We start from the raw sequence: 26,752 nt of genomic DNA, 5'->3' as shown, positions 1-26,752 counted from the left end.
TTTGAAATTTCTAGCATGAACTACGAGGTTTTGATCTCTCATTTATATGTTGGTACGTAGGCACAAGACCGTAGGTCTTATCAAACACAAAAATATAATTAATCAATTCTTTTCTCATCCCCCCATTCTATTTGTTTGTAAACATCACTTTGTACAAAATACATATGCACACAAAAAGGGCTCCCTAGGAGTACCTAGGACACTTTGGGTGCTAACACCTTCCCTCTGTGTAACCAACCCCCTTACCTGTGATCTCTGATTTTTATTAGTTTTTATTTGAAAACTTCTTACTATTTGGGTTTTGTTCGCATTTTTTCCCTTTTCCTATGGAAACAATAAAATCGCGGTGGCGACTCTTGTTAATTGATCTTTACCTTGTTAGTAGCTTAACGATCATGAATTTCCTGCTACATAAATTAAGTGGCGACTCTGCTGGGGAGTAGTCTCCAGTGGGTTTAGCCTACTTTTTATGTGAATATATTGGTATATATGTGATGTTTATATGTATGTGTGATACAATCTGCTTGTTGTGCTTGGTGATCTCTGAGTGGTGAGATAATTTCTAACCCGAACTTGAGTTCAATTAAGATAGGAGGATGGTATAGTCATGTTCGACTTGTGTGGAGTAGTCATTAACAAGTTGGCTTGAGATCCATCTGCTCAGTGGAGACTCCTTTGGATTTGGAAATGTCACACAAGTATTTGTGGTTAGGCATGACTATTTCTAATTGGGTCTGAGAAGCTGAGGACCTTAGAACACCTAACCCATCTTGGCCTATTTAGGACGTAGTGCGGAAACTATTCAGGTGTAGACTTGATAACAGTTGTTACGTGACACTACACTCAGACGAGTTTCTCTTGAGAATATTATGGGTCGATGAGTCAATCATCTTAACCTGTGATATCCGATAGATGGAATTAAGACTCTGGGAACTTTTTAGAACATGATCTACAGGTTTTTACCCTTAGTTCACTCCTTTGCTAAGGTGTTGATAAGGTGTAAACCATAATCCACCAAAATGGATGATTGATCTTGACAATGACTTGATTCATCCCTTGACCTTTGTTTGCCTTGTGTGTGATCCCTTATTTGTGATTGTTGCATTCATGCATTTCATGTGCATCATAACATTCATCACACAAAAATTCAAGGAACTAAGGTGTCGTTTGCAAATATTTTCAGACTATGGATTGTGGACGAAGGAACACTAAGAAGTAAAGTTTCAGATGTCCCGACTTGAAAGAGTTAAGGAAGCTAGCATCTTTTGTATTAGATCCCTTAGACTTCAAACAACGTCATGGGAAGCTTCTATCCATTTTGTCTGCTGATGTAGTGGAAGGATTGTTGAGTGTATTGGTGCAGTTCTATGATCCTCTCTACCGTTGTTTCACGTTCCCAGATTTTCAGCTTGTGCCTACCTTGGAAGAGTATTCTTATCTTTTGGGGATACCTGTTTCTAGTAGAGTACGTTTTAGTGGATTGGAGGAGATTCCCCAGTCTAGTATTATTGTTGAAGCTATTCACTTGAAGAAGTCTGAGATAGAGGCTCATTGGGTGAAGAAATGAGGGTTATTTGGGTTGCCATCTGTTTTCCTCATCAAGGAAGCTACTGCTTTTGCTCAAGTTGGTAGTGTGGATTCCTTTGAAGCTTTCTTTGTGTTGCTCTTTATGTATTAGCTTTGTTCCCTAACATTGACGGTTTTGTTGAAGTCAACACCATTAGATTTTTCTTGATTGGGAATCATGTGCCTACTTTATTGGGTGATATGTATTTCTCTTTGCATCTAAGGAATTCTAAGGGTGGTGGAACGATTGTCTGTTGTACTCCTCTTCTGTACAAGTGGTTTATTTCGCACTTGCCTCAGACGCCTGCTTTTGTGGAGAACAAACAATGTCTAAGGTGGTCTCAGAGACTTATGTCTCTCACTAATGATGATATAGTTTGGTATGATCCGTCCTTTATAAGTTTCGAGATTATTGATAGTTGTGGTGAATTCTCTAATGTGCCTCTCATTGGTACACAAGGAAGAATCAACTACAACCCTGCTTTGGCTCTTCATCAACTTGGGTTCCCCTTGAGAGACAAACCTAATAACACTTTGTTAGAAGGTCTTTTCTATCAAGAGGGTAAATATCCCCAACATTTGAAGCAGAAGATTATGCACACTTGGCATAATGTGCATAGGAAAGGAAGATCCGAGCTTGGTCCATGCAATGATGTAGCTTTGGAAGCTTACACTCTTTGGGTGAAGAAGAGAGCTTTAGAATTAAAGATGCCTTATCCTTGTGAAAGACCTATGTCTATGGTTGTGGTTGAGCCATTAAATCTCCCTAACCAAGATATAGAGGAGTTGGAAGACGCGCTCGTTAAGATGAAGCAAGAGAAAGATATGTGGGAAGAGAGTTTCCATGCTTTGAGCAAGAAGCATGAAGAGTTGCTATTGGAGTCTAAGGACAAAGATGCACTGATTGAGCTACTTGAAGACCAAGTGACGAAGAGACAGAGAGAGCCAGAGGTTTCATCTTCTAGCATGCCTCAGCCTATCGTTGCTTGGAAGAAGATTGTTGACCAGCTTGTCCTCGAGAAGACTCAGATGAAGGCTTCTTTTGAGACCGAGATCCGTCGCATTCGAAGGAAGTATGCGCCTTCAGCCAGATCTATTGACATTGTTGTTAGGGATCCTTAGGATGTCTAGTCTCCTTTTCTCTTGTATCTTTTATTTTGATTTCTGAAATTGTACTCAGTGTAATCCTTCCAATTATATAAATGAAAAGAGATTTTTGGTCATATCAAATTACTGCAATTGCCATTTCAATTTTTATATATTTGCAAATGATATAGTAAATTCCTTGGAAATAAAAATAATCAAGCATTGCATTTCATGCATCATTTGCATGAGCAGGTTTTTGCCAGGTATCTGATCAGTGTTCTTCTATGCCACCTCTCGTTGGAACACCTTGAGCAAGAGAACCGAGACTTGAAAGAGGAGATTGCCCGGCTGACTGCCATGATGGAGTCAGTTCTTGCTGCCCAGAGCCAAGCTTCTCCAACTCCTGCAACTCCTCCCGCGAGGACTGTCATTTCTGAAGTGGTTACCTCTACTGTGCCTGCTGCCACCTCCCACTTTGCTCCGAATTTTCCTGTTGGATTCCCTTGGGGAATGCCACCGAATTTTGTTCCAGAGGGTTTCGCTCCCACTTTTACTTCTATGCCGGCATCTAGCCCGGTCATGTCTGTGCCGTCTCCCGTTGTGCACACTTTGCTGCAAGTAGAAGACACCATATATCACTCCGAGCCATCTGAGGGCCCGGACGTTTATGAGAAGATGGATGAGATGAAGGACCAATTCCTTGAGCTGCGCAAGGAACTGAAGACACTGAGAGGCAAAGATCTATTTGGGAATAGTGTTGCTGAACTGTGCTTAGTGCCCAACGTGAAAATCCCCATCAAATTCAAAGTGCCTGACTTTGAGAAGTATAAGGGAAACTCGTGTCCACTCAGTCATCTTGTGATGTATGCCTGCAAAATGTCAACCCAGACAGATAATGATCAACTACAGATTCATTATTTCTAGGATAGCCTGACAGGTGTTGCGCTCCGTTGGTATATGGGGCTAGATAGTGCAAGCATCCGCACTTTCAACGATCTAGGAGAGGCTTACGTGAATTAGTACAAATACAACGTGGATATGGCGCCAGATAGGGATCAGTTGAGGTCCATGTCTCAGAAGGACAAGGAGACATTTAAAGAGTACGCCCAACGTTGGAGGGAGTTGGCTGCCCAGATTACTCCTCTTTTAGAGGAGAAAGAGATGACGAAAATATTTCTCAAAACCCTGAGTTCATTTTATTATGAACGTATGATTGCCAGTGCCCCTAGTGATTTTACCGAAATGGTAAACATGGGGATGAGACTTGAAGAGGGGGTCCGTGAAGGACGATTGTCGAAGGAAGAGGCGTCAACTAGAAAGAAGTATGGGAGCACTTTTAGAAAGAGGAAGGAGAATGAAACGAATGCAGTAAGCAGTGGGAGGCAGAGGAGGCCTCAAGCAAGAAGGAATTTACCACCCCGTCAACATCACCATCATCAGGTATCTTCTATTATTCCAGTGTTTTCAAATCAATCAACAATACCAATTCAACAACAACAACAACATCAGTATCAGAATCAACGTCAACAACGACAACCGCAACAATGAACAAACATCTACAACAACAACAATTCCAACAACAATCATCACTAGCAACAGAACCTCGAGAGGAAGAAGGTCTCTTTCGACCTAATTCCTATGTCGTATGCCTAACTATACCCATCTTTAGTCCTCAAGAATTTGATTCAACCGAGGAATCCACCACAGATCCCAGAACCACTTCCATGGTGGTATAAATCCGAGCTTCGTTGTGCTTTTCACCAGGGTGCACTTGGGCACGACATTGAGAACTGTTATCCGTTGAAGTATGAGGTGCAAAAGCTTATGAAGAGTGGCATGGTGTCTTTTGAAGACCGTGCGCCTAATGTGAAAGCTAATCCCTTGCCCGCTCATTGGCATACCTCAGTGAACATGGTGGACGGCTGTCCAGGTGAATTCAAAGTTTTCGATGTCCGGTTTATCCAAAGATCTTTGGTGAAAATGCATAAAGATATTTGTTTGGAGAGTGAATGTGAACATGATCATGAAGGTTGTGATATTTGTAGCATGAACCCAGGGGGGTGTGTTGTGGTGAAAAGGGACATCCAGTGTCTGATGGATGAAGGCATGATCCAGATCGTTCAATCCCGTCATATAGATGACGATGTTAATGTCATTGTTCCCATTTTTAAGCAACCAGAGCGGTTGGTGGTTCAGTATGATAGCAGCAAGAACGTCAGCAATAAATCAGTTTCGCCGTTGGTAATACGGTTGGCGAGCCCAGTCCCGTATGCATCTGATAAAGTTGTATCGTATCAATACAATGCTACGATGATTGAGAAAGGTCAAGAGGTCCCGTTGCCTACGACCAGTTCAGTAGTAAGCATTACAGATGTTACGAAGGTGACCCGCAGTGGTCGAGTTTTTGGGCCGGTTGTTCCAGAGAGTAAGGAAGAATTGATTATTGGTAAGAAGGCGGAGGTACCTGTGGTAGATCCTGTGGGTTGTTCAAGAGATAAGTCTGGTGAATCCAGCAATTTGAAAGCCAATATTGATGATGATGAGGTACTCCGATTGATCAAGAGGAGTGAATTCAACATGGTTGAGCAGTTGCTTCAGACTCCTTCTAAGATTTCTGTGTTATCTCTGCTTTTGAACTCTGAAGCGCACAGAAAAGCACTCCAGAGAGTTCTTGAACAGGCATGCGTGGAGCAAGATGTTACTGTGGCTCAATTTGATCATATTCTAGCTAACATCACTTCATGCAACAATTTGAGTTTTTGTGACGAAGAACTCCTTGAGGAGGGAAGAAATCATAATCTAGCTTTGCATATTTCGATGAATTGCAAGGAAGATGCTTTGTCAAACGTGCTAGTTGATACTGGGTCATCACTCAACGTGCTTCCAAAATCAACATTGTCAAAGTTATCGTATCAAGGAGCTCCCATGAGGTACAATGGAGTAATTGTGAAAGCCTTTGATGGCTCACGCAAAACGGTTATTGGTGAAGTGGACCTTCCAGTCAAGATAGGTCTGAGTGGTTTTCATATTACTTTCCAGGTAATGGATATTCACCCGGCCTACAGCTGTTTATTGGGAAGGCCATGGATTCATGAGGCAGGAGCTGTTACTTCCACTCTGCACCAGAAGCTCAAATTTGTCAAGAATGGCAAGTTGGTGATTGTGGGAAGTGAGAAAGCATTGTTGGTAAGCCATCTGTCATCTTTTTCATATGTGGAACTTGAGGATGAGGTTGGAACACCGTTCCAAGCTTTGTCTATTGCTGCTGAGAAGAGAGTTGGGGCACCTATGTCCTCTTTAAAAGAGGCGCAGAGGATTATTGATGAAGGTCCTGTTGATCAGTGGGGGCGCGTGGTAGAGGTCGCCGACAAAAAAGGAAGAACTGGTTTGGGGTTCCAGAAGGGTTCATCAACCGTTAGATCTAAAGAGATGCAACTCAATTTCCGTAGCGGAGGGTTCATTCATGGGAATGAACAACACTTAGCTGTTGTGCTAGAGGAAAATGAAGAGAAAGACTGCACCAACTTTGTGACGCATGGACAGACATGCAACAATTGGACGACTATTGATATTCCTGTTATTTTGCATCGATCTAAGTAATTTGCTTTTATATTTTAAAATCCTTCTCCTATGCCTAAGGGAGAAGTGAACATTGTTGGGCATTTTAAATTGATCATCAATAAAATTAATTCTATTCATCCACATCTTTGATGTTTTGTTTTTACTTTTTGCTTATTTCTGAAAATGGTAATCATAAAAAAACATAAATAAACAATATAATTGTCCATCTGCATAATATTTGGTCACAAGTTCACTTCTCTAAAATAAAAATATCAAATCACTATGCAGGTTGGTTCCTAACCCCATTGAATACAATGATCCTTCTCCTTCTCCAAATTTTGAATTCCCTGTATTTGAAGTCGAGGAGGAAAGTGATGTAGAAGTGAGTGATGAATTGTCTCGTCTTCTTGAGCATGATGAGAAGATTATTCAGCCATTTGAAGAGAAGATTGAGCTTGTCAACTTGGGGTCCGAGGATGATGTGAAGGAAGTCAAGATTGGGTCTCGACTGTGTCCAGATGCTAAGAAGAGGTTGATTGATCTTCTTCGAGAGTATTCAGATGTGTTTGCTTGGTCCAATTAAGACATGCCTGGGTTAGATTCTGATATTGTGGAGCATAGATTGCCGTTGAAGCCAGAATGCCCTCCAGTCAAGCAGAAGTTGAGAAGAACGCATCCTGATATGGCTGTGAAGATTAAAGAGGAAGTTCGGAAGCAGATTGATGTTGGTTTCCTTGTAACTGTTGAGTATCCGCAATGGGTGGCCAATATTGTGCATGTGCCGAAGAAGGATGGAAAAGTCCGTATGTGTTTCGACTATAGAGATTTGAATAAAGCCAGTCCGAAAGATGACTTCCCTTTGCCACATATTGATATGTTGGTAGACAATACTGCTAAATTCAAAGTCTTTTCGTTTATGGATGGATTTTCCGGATATAATCAGATTAAGATGGCACCTGAGGTTATGGAGAAGACCACATTCATTACACCCTGGGGAACATTCTGTTATAGGGTGATGCATTTCAGTTTAAAGAATGTTGGTGCAACTTACCGGAGAGCAATGACTACTCTTTTTCATGATATGATGCATAAAGAGATTGGAGTATATGACGATGACATGATTGCTAAATCAATTGATGAAGAGGAACATGTTGAACATTTGTTGAAGCTATTCCAGCGTTTGAGGAAGTATAAACTCCGCTTGAATCCCAATAAATGTACTTTTGGTGTTCGTTCTGGTAAGTTGTTGGGCTTTATTTTTAGTGAGAAGGGTATTGAAGTTGATCCTGACAAGGTCAAAGTAATACAAGAGATGCATGCGCCCAAAACTGAGAAGCAGGTCAGAGGTTTTCTTGACCGCTTGAATTATATTTCCAAATTCATTTCCCACATGACTGCCACATGTGCGCCTATATTCAAGCTTCTTCGGAAAGATCAGTCTTGTGATTGGACCGAAGACTGCCAGAAAGCTTTTGATAGTATCAAGGAGTATTTGCTTGAACCTCCAATATTGTCTCCACCTGTTGAAGGAATACCGTTGATTATGTATTTGACTGTGCTCAAAGATAGTATGGGTTGTGTTCTTGGTCAGCAAGATGAGACTGGGAAGAAAGAATTCGCAATTTATTACCTCAGTAAGAAATTCATCTATTATGAGACTCGGTATTTAATGCTAGAGAAAACTTGTTGTGCATTGGCTTGGGCTGCTAAGCGTCTGCGTCAGTATATGTTGAATCATACCACTTGGTTGATATCAGAAATGGATCTAATCAAGTATATATTTGAGAAGCCTGCTTTAACTGGGAGAATTTCCCGTTGGCAGATTTTGGTATCAGAGTATGATATCGAATACCGATCTCAGAAAGTGATCAAAGGTAGTATCTTGGCTGATCATTTGGCTCATCAACCAATTGAAGATTGTCAGTCAGTACAGTATGATTTTCCAGATGAAGAGATTTTGTACTTGAAAATGAAAGATTGTGAAGAACCATTGCTAGATGAAGGGCCAGAGCCTGGTTCTCGTTGGGGCATGGTATTTGATGGAGCTGTTAATCAATATGGAAATGGCATTGGGGCAATGATTATTACTCATCAAGGCACGCATCTACCATTTACATCTAGATTGACTTTCAAGTGTACAAACAACATGGCAGAATATGAAGCTTGCATTATGGGGCTTGAAGAGGCCATGAATCTCATAATCAAATATTTGGATGTCTTTGGGGATTTAGCTTTGGTAGTGAATCAGATCAAAGGGGAATGGGAGACAAATCAACCCGGTTTGATACCATATAAGAAATTATGCGAGGAGGATTTCAACTTTCTTTACAAAGGTTGAGTTTCATCATATCCCTCGAGATGAAAACCGGATGGAAAACGCTCTTGCAACGTTGGCATCAATGATTGTAGTAAAGTATTGGAATGAAGTTCCCAATTTATCTGTGATGCGTCTTGATAGGCCAGCTCATGTGTTTGTTGTTGAAGAGATCAAAGATTAGAAGCCGTGGTATTACGACATCAAGTGTTTCCTCCAAAGTCAGATTTACCCGCCTGGGGCATCTTTGAAAGATAAGAAGACTTTGAGAAGATTAGCCGGTAATTTCTACTTGAATGGTGATGTACTGTACAATAGAAACTTCGACATGGTTCTGCTCAGATGCATGGATAGACACGAAGCGGACTGGTTGATGACCGAAGTGCATGAAGGTTCCTTTGGTACTCATTCCAATGGACATACAATGGCGAAGAAGATGTTGCGAGCGGGTTACTATTGGTTGATAATGGAATCTGACTGTTGCAAGTTTATGAAGAAATGCCACAAGTGTCAAATCTATGCTGATAAGATTCATGTTCCTCCGACAGTATTGAATGTTATCTCTTCCCCATGGCCCTTCTCCATGTGGTGAACTGACATGATTGGGATGATTGAACCCAAAGCTTCAAATGGACATCGTTTCATCTTGGTAGCAATTGATTATTTCAAAAACTGGGTTAAAGCGGCATCATATGCAAATGTAACCAAGCAAGTTGTTGTAAGGTTTATCAAGAATCAGATCATATGCCGTTATGGTGTACCAAGTAAGATCATTACTGATAATGGATCGAACTTGAATAACAATATGGTGGAAGCTCTTTGCAAAGACTTCAAGATTGCACATCATAATTCTTCTCCCTATAAACCCAAGATGAATGGGGTTGTTGAAGCTGCGAATAAGAACATCAAGAAGATTATCCAGAAGATGGTTGTTACATTCAAGGATTGGCATGAGATTCTCCCTAATGCTTTGCATGGGTATCGTACATCCGTCTGCACTTATACAGGGGAAACCCCTTTCTCTCTTGTATATGGTATGGAAGTAGTGCTCCCCGTGGAGGTTGAGATTCCTTCGTTGCGTGTGCTCATGGAAGCCAAGTTAACTGAAGCTGAATGGTGTCAGACTAGGTTTAACTAGTTGAATTTGATAGAAGAGAAGAGATTGACTGCCATGTGTCATGGCCAGTTGTATCAGCAAAGGATGAAGAAAGCTTTTGATAAGAAGGTCAAACCTCGAGTGTTCAGAGAAGGAGACCTTGTGCTTAAGAAGATTTTATCGTTTAAGCCAGATTCTAGAGGAAAATGGTCTCCTAATTATGAAGGTCCATATGTTGTCAAGAGAGACTTTTTAGGTGGTGCATTGATTCTTACAACTATGGATGGTGAAGAGTTCACTCGTCCTGTGAACGCAGATGTAGTCAAGAAATACTTCGCCTAAAAAAAGAACAGCTCGCTAAGTTGAAAACCCGAAAGGGCGGCTTAGGCAAAAATGAGCGTCTCGGTGGATTGAAAACCCGAAAGGGAGATCCAGGAAAAAGTTAGAGACATAAAAAAAATATATAAAAATTTTCCCGATAAGTTGAGTACCCCACATTGGGGCAACTTATGCAAAAATTAGGGATTATAGCAAGTAACTGCATTCTGCTGATCTTCAGTGGTTTTGAAGACTTGTTTGAGCACAAGGGTTGACATTGGTTCATTTTCACCAATGGTCGAAAGCACAGTGGATATCAAGATTTGGTAGAAGGATTAAGGATCATTTGTATTTAATGTAACCCTTTTCCATGTAAATTACCATTTTCAACTTTGTAAAATCTTTGGAGTCTTGTCATTTATTGACTACCATCCTATTAAATAAAGTTGAGCTTTTATCCAATTGTTTCTACTCTTATTTACTTCAGCCAATAGTTTTAAATTTTATTATGATCATTTTGAAATTAAATTTTTAAATCAGAATCAAGTTTTCTTTAAAATCTAAGAGCAAAAAATTTTCCAAAGCAAGTAACAGTAATATCAACAGCATTTCAGTAAGAAGCAAATTCTTAAGTGCTAAGCATCTAAGGTTTCCCAAGCAGTAACTCTTCGGGTATCTCTAGGCATCAGTGTTGATTCATTTCCTCAGTAGAGTGTTGTTGTCCCCGGCTAGTGGATTCAGTGCTCCGGTAGAGTGATTGTTCCTCAGTGTAGTTTCTTTCTTTTCCCAGCTGAATTGGCTGATTCATATACTCTATGGCGTATTATTTTCCCTGGTAAAGTCGCTAAGATGCTTGTACATCCCCAGTGGCGTGTCCTTATCCCCAACAGAGCGTCGGCCTTCCCAGTGGAGTTCGTATTTCTTCAGCAGGTAGATCATCATCAAAAGATGTTTGATCTCTCCCCAGAAGATCGCTTTGGTATCTCCACCAATCGTTGTACTTATGCTCCCAGTCAGAGTTTCCTCCTGGTTTTTGAGCGGATGTTTGTTTTCTCCCCAGTAGGGTTGTCTCCCATTTTTATGGTGTCGACCTAAAATTCCCTACGGTTGGATGCGTATTTCCTCAGCAGATATTCTTCTTCCCCAGCCAGGGTTTGAGTTTTTGGGATGTTGATTTCTCTGTTCTTCAGCAGTTTGTCTCCATGATTTTCGTGGATTGGCCGAGGATTGTACCGGTGGTTCAAATTCTTTGCAACTTCTCTGTATACTTCGTGATCGTTTTGTCAGCATAATTACCATATATACATATACATATATATTCGTATAATTTCATGATTTGCATATCCTGCATCTTAATTAATTTGAGATCTTCATTCTTTGTTATGGTGGTACTTTACCCCCATACCTAATCTAGTGTCTGTCCTCGTTCAATTGTAGAGTGCCAGCCCTTAAGCAGAAAATACTTTAGCCTTTCTCTGTTTCCCCACTGAGTTTGTTTCCTCGTGGATGATTGTTATTTCGATTTCCTTTCTAGTAAGATTTTCTGGATGGAATTGCTCCCCTTGAGTAATGTCCTCATTGGGTTGAGTCTTGATTGATTGTTCTTTCTAGTTCTTACCTGGATAGATATTTTGGTCCCCTAAGAGTCTATTACCCGGTAACTGGTAATATTCTTCTTAATTTGTGGTTTGTTTCTTTTTGCCCAATACCCGGCGAAAGTACCTCTTTTCTCCTCAGTGGAATCCTCGGAAGTATATCCTTGATATGTTCATCCTAACCGGTGACGGATATCTTTCATTCCCCCGCGTGAGTCTATCCTTGATATGTTCACTTTAACCAGTAACGAATATTCTCTTCTTTGGTATTCTACCTAGTAAAAAGGTAGTTGTAATTCCTATTTTGTTTCCCCCAGAGAGTTAATCCTTGATATGTTCATCTTAATTGATGACGAGTTTTCTTCTCCCTTTGGTTTTCTACCCAGTAACCGGTAGTCGTAAATCCTACTTTTTTTTCCCCTGAGCGGAGTCTATCCTTGATATGTTCACCTTAATCGGTGATGGATTTTCTCTTCTTTGGTATTCTATCCAGTAACTGATAGATGTAATCCTTGTTTTTCTCTCCTTTCGGAGTCTATCCTTGATATGTTCATCTTAACCGGTGAAGGATTTTCTCTTTGTTGGTCTTCTACCCAGTAACCGGTAGTTGTAAATCCTACTTTGTCCCCTCGCAGAGTTTATCCTTGATATGTTCATCCTAACCGATGACAGATTCTCTCTCCGACGGTTTTCTATCCACTTTCCGATAGATGTAATTCCCTTTGTTGTTCAGTTGGTATATCCTTGATATGTTCATCCTAATCGATGACGGATATCCTCCTTGACATCCCCAAGCAAGTCTATCCTTGATATGTTCATCTTAATCGGTGACGAATTTTCTTCCCTGTCGAGTTTATCCTTGATATGTTCATCCTAACCGATGGCGGATACTCTCACCTTTGGTTTTCTGCCCAGTAATTGGTAGTTGTAAATCCTATTTCCTTGCAGTTTTCCCTAGCAAGGCTATTCTCACCCAGTAACCGGTAATGAATATTTCCCCTGGCCTTTTCCTCAGTGAGTCATCCTTGATATGTCCATCCTAACCGATGACGGATGGTCTCTCTGTCAGAATTTTATTATCTCCTTACCTAGTAACAAATAGTAGATAATAGATTTTTGCTCCTCCTGTGTTGAAATTTTATTTTCTCCCCAATCGAGTTGAGGGCGCATTTCCTTAGTGAAGTCGCTTTTCCCTGCATGAGTCAAATACTTCAGTTTCATCTTGGCTTATTCGTATCTCCTGCAGATGTTTGTTTCCACGGCTGAGTCTTTCCATTTTATACGGATCCCCTCAACTCCCCAAGTAGTTTTAAGTTGTAGTCTGGCCTACGCATAAACCCCTTTTATCCCCTCAGAGTCTCTGTCTCCCCAGTGAGTTTTCCTTATGGAATGCATTATACTCCTGCGAATTTTCGGTCTCTCTGATTTCTTTTCCTTTATGGCAATATTTCCCCACAAAGTGTTAACTTTTGCATTCATATCATACGCATCATGAGGTCTCTTAGGGACCAAAATTTGTTTCTCTATGTTGTTATTTAAGCCCATTCTACTGAGCCGAGCCGAAGATTTTAACCTTCCCCTCCTCAGTTAGAATGTCCTTAAATAGGGGCAGCTGTAAGACCCTAATTTTGACCCTAAGATCCCTCATTCATTTCATCATGAGCTTTGGCATTAAGATCATATCTTGGCATCCTCCTTACCCCTTTGGCATTGGGTTTTTTTGGGAGAGATCACCAAGCACTCTGTGATTATATCATACTTGTATTTTTATCATTTTTACTAACCAAAATACCAAAAATATGTCTTTGTAGTTATCTAACTCTTTTGTAGGTGAGGTACATGATTTCCTTGATTCATTGATCACATCTAGGGTTTGAGACCCTCATGAACAAAGAGCACAATCAAGAATTTATTCAATAATGGTTATGAGCATCATGTATGAGTCCCAATTGTTTCTACATGTCATATTGATCAAGTTTGCTTCAAGAGTTTGAGGGTGATTTGCCTTGGAAACCCTAGTTTGACTAGGTATCTTGAGTAACTTCTCCAACAAGCTATCTCACCTATTGATAAAATTTCTCAAGGGACACTTAAAATTTCATCATCTTATTCATATATTATCTACCATGACCCAATAAAAGTCAAGAGAATTGGAAATTAGCAAGTTGGTTGATGGTGGTTGGCCAGATGGATTCATCTGATCAAAACTGGGTCTCCCTAGACCCTATCTCCTACAATTTTCATCATATTAAAATGATTCCAAGTGCAAACTTACTCTAAATGACACTATATACAACTTTCATGTTGAGACCTAGAGCTATTTTTGCTTGGAAAGTCATTTTCTATGTTGAAACATTATAGGTCATTTTGTTTAAACCCTAATTTGAAAGTCAATTTCCCAAGGCCATAACTTGCTCAGTTTTTATGAGATAAAATATTTAAAAGTTGCAAAATGAAATTCCATGTGTCTACTTCAACTTTGATGTTTGGAGTGAGAGCTAGTTCAACTTCTTTGCACATGTGATATGAGGCTACATTATAGGTCACTTTTGACCTATACCATTGATCAAGTGATTTTGCCAAACTTCAAAAATGCATAACTCTATCATTACAAATCCAAATGGAATGAAATTGGTGACCATTTTTATGGCCTTTGAGAGAGATACAACTTTTATGAAGACACTTATTTCATTTGAAGCTCCCATAAAAAGTTAAGCAAGGTGTAATATTGTGACATATGGCTTGACACTTAGAAAATTTTCAATATGTCTCACCTTTCAATAAGTCTTCAACATCAAACTTGTTCCCCCTAATCTCACCTTTCCAAAGAGCTGAAATTCATGCATTTTGGATGAGAAATGCATAGGTTGCGCATGGCTTAAACAGACTGCTATCATGTGTCATGGACCAAACTTCAAATTCAAATTCTCAATTTCCTTTCGTTCCATGCTTGCTTCAACATATCAAAACTTCAAATTTGGACTTTTGGCAATCATTTGATGGGCCTATGCACGCCCATGCATCAGCTGACCTCACTTTGCCAATTTTAGAAACTTGAATGGAGTGTGCAATTAACACTTGAATCCTCTATAAATTGAAGCTCATTTGCTCACATTCAACACACACACTGCGTCAGCTTTGATTCCCCACAGAAAACCCTTCACATTGAGAGGATAAACTTGAAAAATTCAATTGAATTTGAGCTTGAATCTCCACTGTTTTGGAATTCAATTCTCTAGGAGTCCATTGATTCTAAGCCATTCCATTCTTCTTCTACAAGCTATTGGAGTGAAGCAAAGCACAATACAGATCGAGATCTAGCAAGTTCAGACCTCCATTGAAGGTAAATTTCAGAAAATGTGATCTCTTCGATTCTCCTTGTTTCTTGCTCAATTCTCTTGATTATTGTGTTGGCTGAAGTCCTACCAATGAAGGCAAGGTGTTTGAGTTGTTTTGATGATGAATCGAAGCAACTCATATTACGAACCTCATTTTTCAATTCCACATGTCTCTCAATATAGTTGGAATTGGAAGAAATGGGGGTGATATTCTTGCTCAGTGATGTTTTCTCTTTAAAATCATGTCCCTGTTTTGCATTTTGGTGATGGTTCATCTTAACCAGACCGGTGGAGCTCACCGGGGAAGATGATCGGAGCTCTAGCTCCGACGATGAGGTGTCTCACCTCTAGACCACTTGATCCAAGTCCCACGTTATAATCTGGACCGCTTGATTTGATTACTCATTTTGCCACGCTGTTGACTAAGGAACACATGGAACGCGTGTTTTGGATCATCAGATCTGTCACCTCAATTAATAGGGAGATCTGATGGTCCACGTTTTTTTGTAATTTCTGATTTTCCATTTAATTCCATTATTTTCAATAATTCATAATAAATTTAATATTGATCCAAAAAATATGGGTCTTTCACTGAAAATTTTCAAATATTTTTCTCTTTCATATTCTGAATTAAAATTATATTTTGGATCATTCTTAATAATTTTCATGAATTAATTGATTTTTCACTTGTTTTTAATTGTTTAAAAATATTTTTAAGTGTCCAAAAATTATGAAATTTTTTATCCAAGGTCCTTTGACCATGTTTGACCTATGATAAATCACATGGCCATTTATTTGGTGTTTTGATGTGATTTTAGGATTTGGACAACATATTTGAATTTAATGTATTATTTTAATATTTTTAATTGAATAAATGTCATTTTAATTGTGTTGACCATTTGGATTGACTTATTTGAGTTTCTCATCTGTTGTTGGGCCTTGGTCAAGGTTGATTTGACTTTGTCAAGTTAATATTATTGGATTTAGGGGATTGATGGAATGTACATTCCATCTCCCAAAATGAATGAATAATATCAATTTGGTAAAAGTCCTTCTTTGACCAATTTGTGATCTCATTCATCCCTTTCCCTCTTCATCTAATTCCCCTTCTTCATCCATTCATTTTCAATTGGCCAATGACATCTCAAAGTCCTAATGCTAGTTGATTGAAAGATTAACATGAGTATGGATGAGATTAGGCCACACCTTTGCATTTTTTTGTGTGTGGTATGTTTAATGAGCATAGTTCTTAATACTATGTCTCCAACATGCATTAACACCAAAAGTTTATTGCACGGCAACAAATAGTTGTGACTTCTACATAAGTCCAATTACGATTGCTTAACATAGCGCTAAATTTGTGACATGAAGGCATAAGCATTCTAGTTAGTGAGATTGTAAGTCTCCCCTCTTCCATGGTATTGTGTGGAAACTTGGCCTTCTTTCCTTCCTTTGAAAGATGTTTTGGTTCAAGGATCCATGCTTGTGGCAAGTGGGTTGAGTGTTCTCCAAAGAATGTCTTGAAATCAAAAGCAAAAAAAAACTAACTATTGACTTGCTAACCATTAACCTTTAATTTCAAGCTTTTACTTTTAATGCAATTTACTTTTATTATCATTTGTCATTGCACATACCATTCTAATTGTTTATGTTTATGCAATTTTCACTTTGTCCACTTGGACCATTTTGTGTGATATACCTTGTTGCCTTGTTTGTTTGTTTGGTCTTTGACTATTAAAGCACATAATAATAACAAAAACCCTAAAAGACTTTTTGAGTGGACTGTTGTTTTGATCTCCCCAATTGGACTTAGAATTTATGCAACATTCCTTTGCTAATGGACTTGGCCAATGCCAATTTGTTGAAAGACTAAGAACTTGCAAGTTTGAATTCATCTGATACCTTATTCTAGATCTCTCCAGATTCATCTGCAACATTGATCCTTGTTAAGCTGTTATGTTGAACCTGTGACTTGTAGATCTCATCTGCTACATAGGCTATTTTGAAGAAGATCATTGAACTGGATAAGCTTGGATGAGGCCATCTTTATTTGATGCCTTTGCTCTTCAAGATTCATATAATTGTGCATTTGTGTGTTGCTTTATTCTAAAAAGTCCAAGGGAATTCTGGGTTTCTATTGACATACTTGTCTATTGGATTACTCCCATTTAGTCAGATCTTTTCAACTTTAAACTTTTAAATTTTCTGTATCTAGGGTAGTCTCTTCATCTTTTCCCCACTTCTTTAATTTCAAAATCTCTCCCTCCATTTTCAAAATTTCTTTGTGTGAACTATTTTTGTTCTAAACCTTAACCACTTTCAAAAAGGTAGAAACCTTGGCCTTATGCCATTGCATTTTCAAACTTATTTTCTTAAATCAAATTTGTAAATAAACTTAACTATACTTGACTTAAACTTTCAAAAAATCCAAAAAGAACTAACTCATTCAAACTATTTTTAGGCCCTTGTTCCTTTCAAACTTAAAATTTGTTAAAACCCACTAACTCATTTTGAAAATTCTAGCATGAACTACGAGGTTTTTATCCCTCATTCATATGTTGGTATGTAGGCACAAGACTAAAGGTCTTGTCAAACACAAAAATATAATTAATCAATTCTTTTATCATCCCCCCATTCTATTTATTTGTAAACATCACTTTGTACAAAATACATATGCACACAAAAAGGGCTCCCTAGGAGTACCTAGGACACTTTGGATGCTAACCCCTTCCCTCTGTGTAACCAACCCTCTTACCTGTGATCTCTGATTTTTATTAGTTTTTATTTGAAAATTTCTTACTATTTGGGTTTTGTTCGCATTTTTTCCCTTTTCCCTTGGAAACAATAAAATCGCGGTGGCGACTCTTGTTAATTAATCTTTAGCTTGTCAATAGCTTAATGATCATGAATTTCCCGCTACACCTTCATCTCATAAAAAGTGAGCAAGTTATGGTCCTTGGAAGTTGACCTCCTAACTAGGGCACAAACAAAATGGCCTATAATCTTTCATCATAAAAAATGACTTTCCAAGAAAAACTAGCACTTGACCTCAACATGAAAGTTGTTTTGAATGTCATAAGGAATAAAATTTCTCTCGGAATCATTTTCATATGACAAATTTGTAGGAGATAGGGTCTAGGGAACCCCGGTTTTGACCAGTTGTCGTTCTCTGGTCAATCACCTTGAACCATCTTGCAAACTTGAAGTTATATTGAATTTTTGGACTCATGGAGGATAATATATGCATAAGATTATGTGAAATAAAGTATCTCTTTATGTATTGGACCAAATGATGAAGAAACTTGTTGAGGAAGTCACACAAGATACCTAGATGAATTAACGTTTCCAAGGCAACCTAGCTTCAAACTCTTGATGATTTATTGATCAAAATGATAAATGAAGATAATAGGGATCCATATATGATGTCTATAACCAATGTGAAACATCTATTTAATGATATCCTTTCATTGAGGGTCTCAAACCCTAGTTGTGAGCTTGATGAGGCATTGGTGGATGCACACACTACCTACAAAAAAACAAAGCTATACATAGACATATTTTTGGTATTTTGGTTAGTAAATAATGAAAAACAAAGTATGATACCATCAAATGTGCTTGGTGATCTTCTCTCAATGCAAACCCAACAAATGAGGGATAAAGAGGATGCCAAGGTGTGATCCCAAAGCCAATGCAAATGATAAAATAGCATGAGGGGTCTTAGGGTCAAAATTGGGGTCTTACAGCATCAAATCAATTTATTAACCAATTATTGACTAACCCCTTCTCAAACTGCTAACTAGTTATTAGCAAATAAAATCCAAACTACTATTCACTTTGCTCTAACTATCATTAACCCAACAGTTAACAACCTACTAACTAACTAACCATAATAACCATTACTAGCTTCTAACATTCAATTCAATTAGCCTTTTAATTTGAAATTGTTTTGACTATTATTTTCATTCAATAAATTGACACATTTACTTCACTAACAAGTTAGAGGCCAAGTTGTTCATTAACCATCAGCAAATTAATCAACTACTTCTAACAACCATTAACCTAAGCCTAACTAACTCTTACTTTGTTTTAACCTGACTACTAACTGATTCTAATTCAATTAAATAACAATCAAGCAAACTTCCAATTCTGACCTTCTAATTCAAACTAATTGATTTAACTAACAATTAACCAAAATTCTAACAGTTTGAACTAACTAGACTAACTAGCTTCACTCATTAACACTGTTAAAATAATAACTATAAGACTAACTGATTGGGTTTATTTCAACTAACTCTAACAACCTTCAACTTCCAATTTAACTGTGCCCTAACTTCTCATTACCTTTTTTCCTAAGCTACCCGAGTTTGGTGCACTTTTCCCTCCAACTCATTCTTCAAAATTTTCTATTTAAGGATCCCTCTTTTCAATCATCATCAACAACTACACTCTCATTCTCTGCAATTTATTCTCTCTTCAGTCATTTACCATTCACCCTTAATCTTTCAAGTTCTCTGCAACTCTCTTTTTTCATTCACCTAAACTCCATTAGATCTTCTTTGACCTACTCCTCAGAGCTTCACATTGAAGCTCTGAAAGAGTAGAGCTTGGCATTGAAGCTCATTCACGGTTAATACCTCATTCTTGGTTCTGACACCACTTTTATTTCAGTTCTTGGTTATGAAACCACTTTTATTTCAGTTCTTGATTATGACGCCACTTTTATTTCAATTATTGGTTATGACACCACTTTTACTTTAGTCATTGGTTATGACACCACTTTTATTTCAGTTCTTGGTTATGACACCACTTTTATTTCAGTTCTTGGTTATGAAACCACTTTCAACTCTATTCTTAGTTATGACACCACTTTTATTTCAGTTCTTGGTTATGACACCACTTTCAATTTCAGTTCCTCGTTAAGACACCATTCTTTATAATTTCTTGTAAAGGATTAATTATGCATCTTCTGAACAAGCGTCACTAGTAGTTGTGAAGATTCTGCTTCAAAGGATCATTTGTATATATCAAGTTATCAACTATGCAAGTGTTTATCCAAACTAGTTTTTGATCAAGACTCTAATGAAGACAAGCTTAGAACATGTGTATACTCTAGACTTTGAAGTCTCACTCCAACCAGGTTTTGAAGACATACTTCAACTTTTGATCAAGCTTTAACTAATTCTATAAAAAGCCTATGAATCAAGAAGTTAAGTATAAGGATAACATCAACTTTGAACAAGCTTCAACAAACGTCTACAAGAAGATTTCAAGTCTGAAGTTATCCAAAGAAGATCAGGTGACAACGGTACACTACTTTATATCTAATCAGCATAAAGCTATGTTGTCAGGATCTTATCTCTCCAAGTGCTCTGAACTCTACTCTGCTTCTCCCAACGTCTTTATCCTAGCTGAGTTTTGGCTCACTCTATTGTACAACGGCTAAAGACCTTCAACGACTACTTGTACCTTTGGTATTCTCAATCTTCAATAGATCTATTCTTAGCATATATTTAATAAGAAGATTGAAAACATTCAAAATTTATGTTCTGGCCAAGATGAATGTGAGTTGATGAATACGTGATTGTGTTCACAAAGATGTGATACCAGTTCATAATTGTCGCATACGCGAAAAACAACTGGCGGGAAAAGACATAGAGCCGCCACCGTGCGTTATTTATCCCAAAGGAGGGAAAGGAAACGCTCGAAGTAAACCTGAAAAAGGGAAAGGAATGGTCTTACGACCAGAGATTGCTAGGTACGGGAGTCGGTTACGCAAGGGGAAGGTATTAGCACCCCTCACGTCTGTCGTACTCGACGGGATCCACGCTCAAAAGAAAAGAATAAGGTTGCTGAATAACTGCTCAAAGAATGCATACACACTGGATTAATAAACAGGATGAAAGAAGACGGAGAAAGCGGACTCGGCAGGATGTCGCATCCTAGGCCTACGTAGTTTGTTAGACACAAACATCAGAGTCGACGTAGTTCGGGGAAATGGGGAAACGTGCTTGCTAGGACCTCGCATCCTATGCATACGTATCTTCTCTAACCAGAGTAAGAATCAGAGCACTCGTAGCTCGGCTAACGCACGCCAAAACAAAACGCTGAAAAAAAAGACGCTGAGACGTCGAACGACACACAAAACAGGAAACGGAATGCCAATGGATGGACTTACATCAGACTCCAAACTAAGAAACACAAACGGGAAACCGAATGCCAATAGATGGACTTACATCAGAATCCGAACAAGCAAACGCCAACAGGAAACAGAATGCCAATAAATGGTCTTACATCCGACTCCTAACGCACACACACGAAAAGAAGAAGGGTCTCGATTGCAACTAGGGCAAGAGAAAAGGAAGGTCTCGATCGCAACGAGGGCGAGAGAAAAGGATCGCAACAAGGGCGAAAACCAACAAGGATCAAAGTTAGTTGTCAGTCAAACTCGACAAGAGATCGCATCTCGTGCCTACGTATCTCATCTGGACATGAGAATCAGAGTTGCCGTAGTTCGGCTAAACCATTTCTATTTGTTTTGTGTTTTTTAGATGAACAACGTTACTACGCAATCTACCGGATGCTCGACCTTGGGAGACTTACTCGCCTGTAGTAGAAGGAGTTAACGTGTCCTTAAGGGAAGACAACGTTGGTTTGTGTTTTAGGAATGCTCACTCAAGAAAGGAAGTCCTAGACGAAGGAACCTTGCTACCTTAATTGACATGCAAACGAGAGACTATGCAAAGTCTAGCAATCCTATGGGGATACAAAAAGCAAGTCTCAAGAGAGAACAACGAAAACGGGAAACAGAAAGCCAATCAATGGTCTTACATCTAACTCCACAAATCGAACGGGAAACAGACAGCCAATCAATGGTCTTACGTCTAACTCCACAAACAAAACAGGAAACAGATAGCCAATCGATGCTCTTACATCTGACTCCTCAAACAAACAAACATGCATGGAAAGCAAACATATGAAAGATTCACAGATAAGCAAACAAGCAATCAAGCAACACACTCTATATGCAAACAAGCGGCTCATACAAGGTTGGGCTTTAGTCAAGGGGTCATATCAATCTCGACAAACAAGCCAGACTTTAGTCAAGAGGGGTCATATCAACCTCGACAAACAAGCCAACTGGAAGGGTATCTGAGGGCTCTTAACCACTGACATTGACCGTCAGGGTGAGCAGATGAAAGGTAATGAGGATAAGACCTCATAGCTCTTAACCCGGGCCTAGCTGAGCTTGAATCAATGAAGATGTGGGGATCCAGAATGAGGGACCCTACTCCACTTGACTGACTCTATATACAAGGATCTTGGGTGTTTATTCAAAAGCATCAGCACGTAGTGCGAGCATAATGAAAGACTCAACTGAATAACAGGGGATTGATTGCTAACCCCTTCTATCTACCAATCGCCTCTTCACTTAGGAGGACTTAACAAATGACAATGCCTCGACAAGGAGGTCCTTAGCACAAAAGTAAACAATCACAGACATTGCCTCTTAAGGAGGACTTCAGCCAAATGCCTGTCAAAAGAAACGACAGGGCTTCCAGACTACATGGAGTTAGAGAGGTAACCTAAGTGGTATACCAACCACAAGCAAAGCAAAGCTCAAGCAATGAGCTAAGAGCGACTAAAGTACCTGTAAGAAAATCAAACAAGTCAATATGGTATTCAGACAAATCAAACAGACAATCAACAGTGGGACATTTTCAATATGTGCACAATACAAGTCCTATGTGTAAACAACTCAAGTGAGTTCATCACCAATGGCCCTACAACACAACCAAGGTTAGTGTACAAAGTTATTTGCATCTCATGAATTGAGATCACGTCAACCACGCTTGAACCTGAAATACAAAGCTCAAAAGGTGAGTACAAACCACTAGTACTAAAACTAGGGTCAAAGGCAAAGCAAAAAGTCAAAACAGCAGCCAATATTCAACATGAAGCACATTTATTCAAGTAAGAACCTGTCCTAAAAAGGACCAGACTCAAATCCTAAGGCAAATCCATCTAATGATCATGCTAAGGCAAAGGCATACAATGTGATCAACTATTGGGCATACAAATGAGAAAATGCATATTAAATCAGAAACACATCCAATGATCATGAAATTTTTTATGTGAACACAAAATGTTAAACACAAGCATCATGCAAAAAATTGGGATCAGAAGAGCTTAATTGGCATGGGAATGAAAATGAACAAGATCAACATCAAAATGTGTGACACAAATTGTCACACCATACATTCATGTGTCCAAAACAGAAATAAAAAATGCTAAAAATGCCAAATCAATTCTCAAAAATCATGCATCGTGTTAGGATTCAGCATACCAAATTTCAAAGCAATTGGAGAAAGTATGAGCATTTCACAAGTCAAATATCACAACATGTCATTTTTTGCATCATGTTCAAATAACTAAGCATATTCAAAATTCCAGCAAGGCACAAATCCAGAAATTCACATCACAAAATAAAAGACATCAGGATGAACATGTAGGAAAAAATTTGGATTTATTTGGACTATTTTTCTATTTTTAGTGATATTTTCAATTTAAGAAACAAAATGAAATAATATTGAAAATCATGTGGAAAATGGAAATTGAATGGGAATTGGAAAAATGAAACAGGTAAGGATCGAACCACGTATGCAGTCAAAATGAGCGCTTGAAATAAAAACAACTTAAATGTCCACGCCTGGAATCGAACCCAGGGCACATCAAAACGCCGCGTTTTGGACTAATGAAGGAAATCAAAGGTGAAAAATAAAAAGGCATTCGCTGGGAATCGAACTGGAGACGGGAAGGTGAAAGGCGCTTCTACAGTGTACTTCACGCGCGCGAACCAGAAAACCCTAAGTTACTATTCATGTGCGGTAGAGGACGGTGGTTTCCACCGTCTTCTTCGTTGAGACGGCGGTGCAACAGTAACATCCAACCAATTTTTTTCCAGAATCTTGCATAGCATATATCATTGGAACCGTCTCAGTGCGTAGAACAAGAATCTAACATCTATTAAGCCTATTTCTCACTGTGTAAAGCGAATCGAAGGAAAACAAAATTCATGCATCAAACTTGAAATCATCATATCTCATGCAATACTCATCCATTTTCAATAAAATTTATATCAGAATTCTAAGTGTCCAAAGCTCTACACAATTATGGCAATGAAATCAAGAATCATGAGGTTCGAAATCCAACCTTCATGAAGAGCAGTGAGTTGATTTCTTGTGTTCAAGCTCCAGCAATGTCCAGATCCACTCCTAAGCTTGTGTATGGAAGCTTTATGCACGATTTGATGCTTGAATCCACTTGTATGCAGCTTAATCTTCAAGTTCCATGTTCATCTTCATGTGTTCAACTTGCTTGATTCTTGGCCAAAATCTTCAATCCACAGCTTGATCCCTACTAAATGATGATCAATGAACACGAATATGCAATAAAATTCATGTGTTATGTGAAGAATTTTCAAATTTGGAATGAGAGAAAATTTGGCAGGAATCTTGAATTCTAGATCTAGAATGTGTAATCGAAGCAATTCTGTTAGAATTAAGCTTATATACTCCTCCTTAATCATGTTGTAATTAAGTTTAAGCATGGCTAATGAAAGATTAACAAAATATGGAGTGTGATGCAAAATTGGTAAGTGCATCCTATGCATGGCAAAATGGACGTGAACAGTACCATGTGGAGGTGTATTTTCACTTAAAATCAGTTCATGAACACAATAGAATTGGAGTTTAGCTCATGTAATGCACCAAATTTAAATTACCAATTTTCCCTCCAAAATGCACATGTGTAAGCCAATGATCATATGAGATCTTTTCATGCAATGCAAGGATGGATTTGAAAAATATTGGTCATGACATGCATTTTGCAAAAAGAGTGACTCCATTTGGAGTTTTGAATCAAAAGATATGGCATTTTGAAGTTCCATGCACACTTGGTGATCCTTTGCTCATATCTTCTCAACCATTCATCAGATGCTCATGATCTTAGACTTTTTGGAAATGGGAGAGAAAGATATTCAACTTTCATGTTGACCAAAATTTCATTTGAAGCGTGTTTGCTGTTGGAAAGTCAAGTTGAATGTGATCCAAAAACTTGCCATTTTTGGAAACTTGAAATTACAGGTCAGTTTCCATTTTGGGAAACTTCTGATCTGACTTCAAAATCTTCAACGTAGATGTTTGACATGATGAATAAGCCTCTTTTGGACATGAATGAAGTGTCTCAAACCATTTCTCCACCTCCTAGCCCTCAATTGACTTGCAGTTGACTTGTATGGGCCCTAGATGACCTGGAAATGCACTGGTGACTTTAGGCCTCTACCACTTGGCAAAGTTGCTTCAAAATGAACCTCTAGCTCATATAAGCTCAATATAATCAAATGGCCTTCATCCCAAGGAAAAACTTGTCCTTTTGTACTGATGAGTTCTCTTGATGCCATTGCTGACTGCCAAGATGCAATGCAATATGGAATGATATATGACCTAAAAAATGAAATGAATGCATGAATGGGGGTGCAAATTTGAGGTACTACAGCTGCCCCTATTCAATCAACTGAGAACCTGAACGGATGAGAGCAACGGTTGTCAGACCTTCAAGGTACACAGGGATTGAATACCAAAAGAAACTGGAATTTGCACTCTGCGGGGGGTGTATCGAAGAAAGCGAGGTCATTCACCAATGGCGGCTTCACTAGGGATTCAATATTTATCAAAGAAAGAAACCACGACCAGACGTCTACCAACGAATGGGAAGAAAGAAACCACGACCAGACATCAACGGATGAATGGGAGAAAGAAACCACGACCAGACATCTCTTGATGAATGGGAAGAGAAACCACGACCAGACATCAATGGATGAATGGGAAGAGAAACCACGACCAGACATCAACGGATGAATGGGAAAGAGAAACCACGACCAGACATCAACGGATGAATGGGAAGAGAAACCACGACCAGACATCAACGGATGAATGGGAAGAGAAACCACGACCAGACGTCTACCGACGAATGGGAAGAGAAACCACGACCAGACATCAACGGATGAATGGGAAGAGAAACCACGACCAGACATCAACGGATGAATGGGAAGAGAAACCACGACCAGACATCAACGGATGAATGGGAAGAGAAACCACGACCAGACGTCTACCGACGAATGGGAAGAGAAACCACGATCAGGCATCTCTGGATGAATGGGAAAAAGAAACCACGACCAGACATCAACGGATGAATGGGAAGAGAAACCACGACTAGACATCAACGGATGAATGGGAAGAGAAACCACGACCAGACATCAACGGATGAATGGGAAGAGAAACCACGACCAGACATCAACGGATGAATGGGAATAGAAACCACGACCAGACATCAACGGATGAATGGGAAGAGAAACCACGACCAGACATCAACGGATAAATGGGAATAAGAAACCACGACCAGACATCAACGGATGAATGGGAAGAGAGAAACCACGACCAGACATCAACGGATGAATGGGAAGAGAAACCACGACCAGACATCAACGGATGAATGGGAAGAGAAACCACGACCAGACATCAACGGATGAATGGGAAGAGAGAAACCACGACCAGACATCAACGGATGAATGGGAAGAGAGAAACCACGACCAGAAATCAACGGATGAATGGGAAGAGAGAAACCACGACCAGACATCAACGGATGAATGGGAAGAGAAACCACGATCAGATATCAACGAATGAATGGGAATAAAGAAACCAGGACCAGACATCAACGGATGAATGGGAAGAGAAACCACGACCAGACATCAACGGATGAATGGGAAGAGAGAAACCACGAACAGACATAAATGGATGAATGGGAAGAAAGAAACCACGAC

Source organism: Lathyrus oleraceus, chromosome 5 (genome assembly GCF_024323335.1).
Source record: "Lathyrus oleraceus cultivar Zhongwan6 chromosome 5, CAAS_Psat_ZW6_1.0, whole genome shotgun sequence".
In the NCBI taxonomy this organism is placed as follows: Eukaryota; Viridiplantae; Streptophyta; class Magnoliopsida; order Fabales; family Fabaceae; genus Lathyrus; species Lathyrus oleraceus.
Note: the sequence above shows the minus strand (reverse complement) of the source record.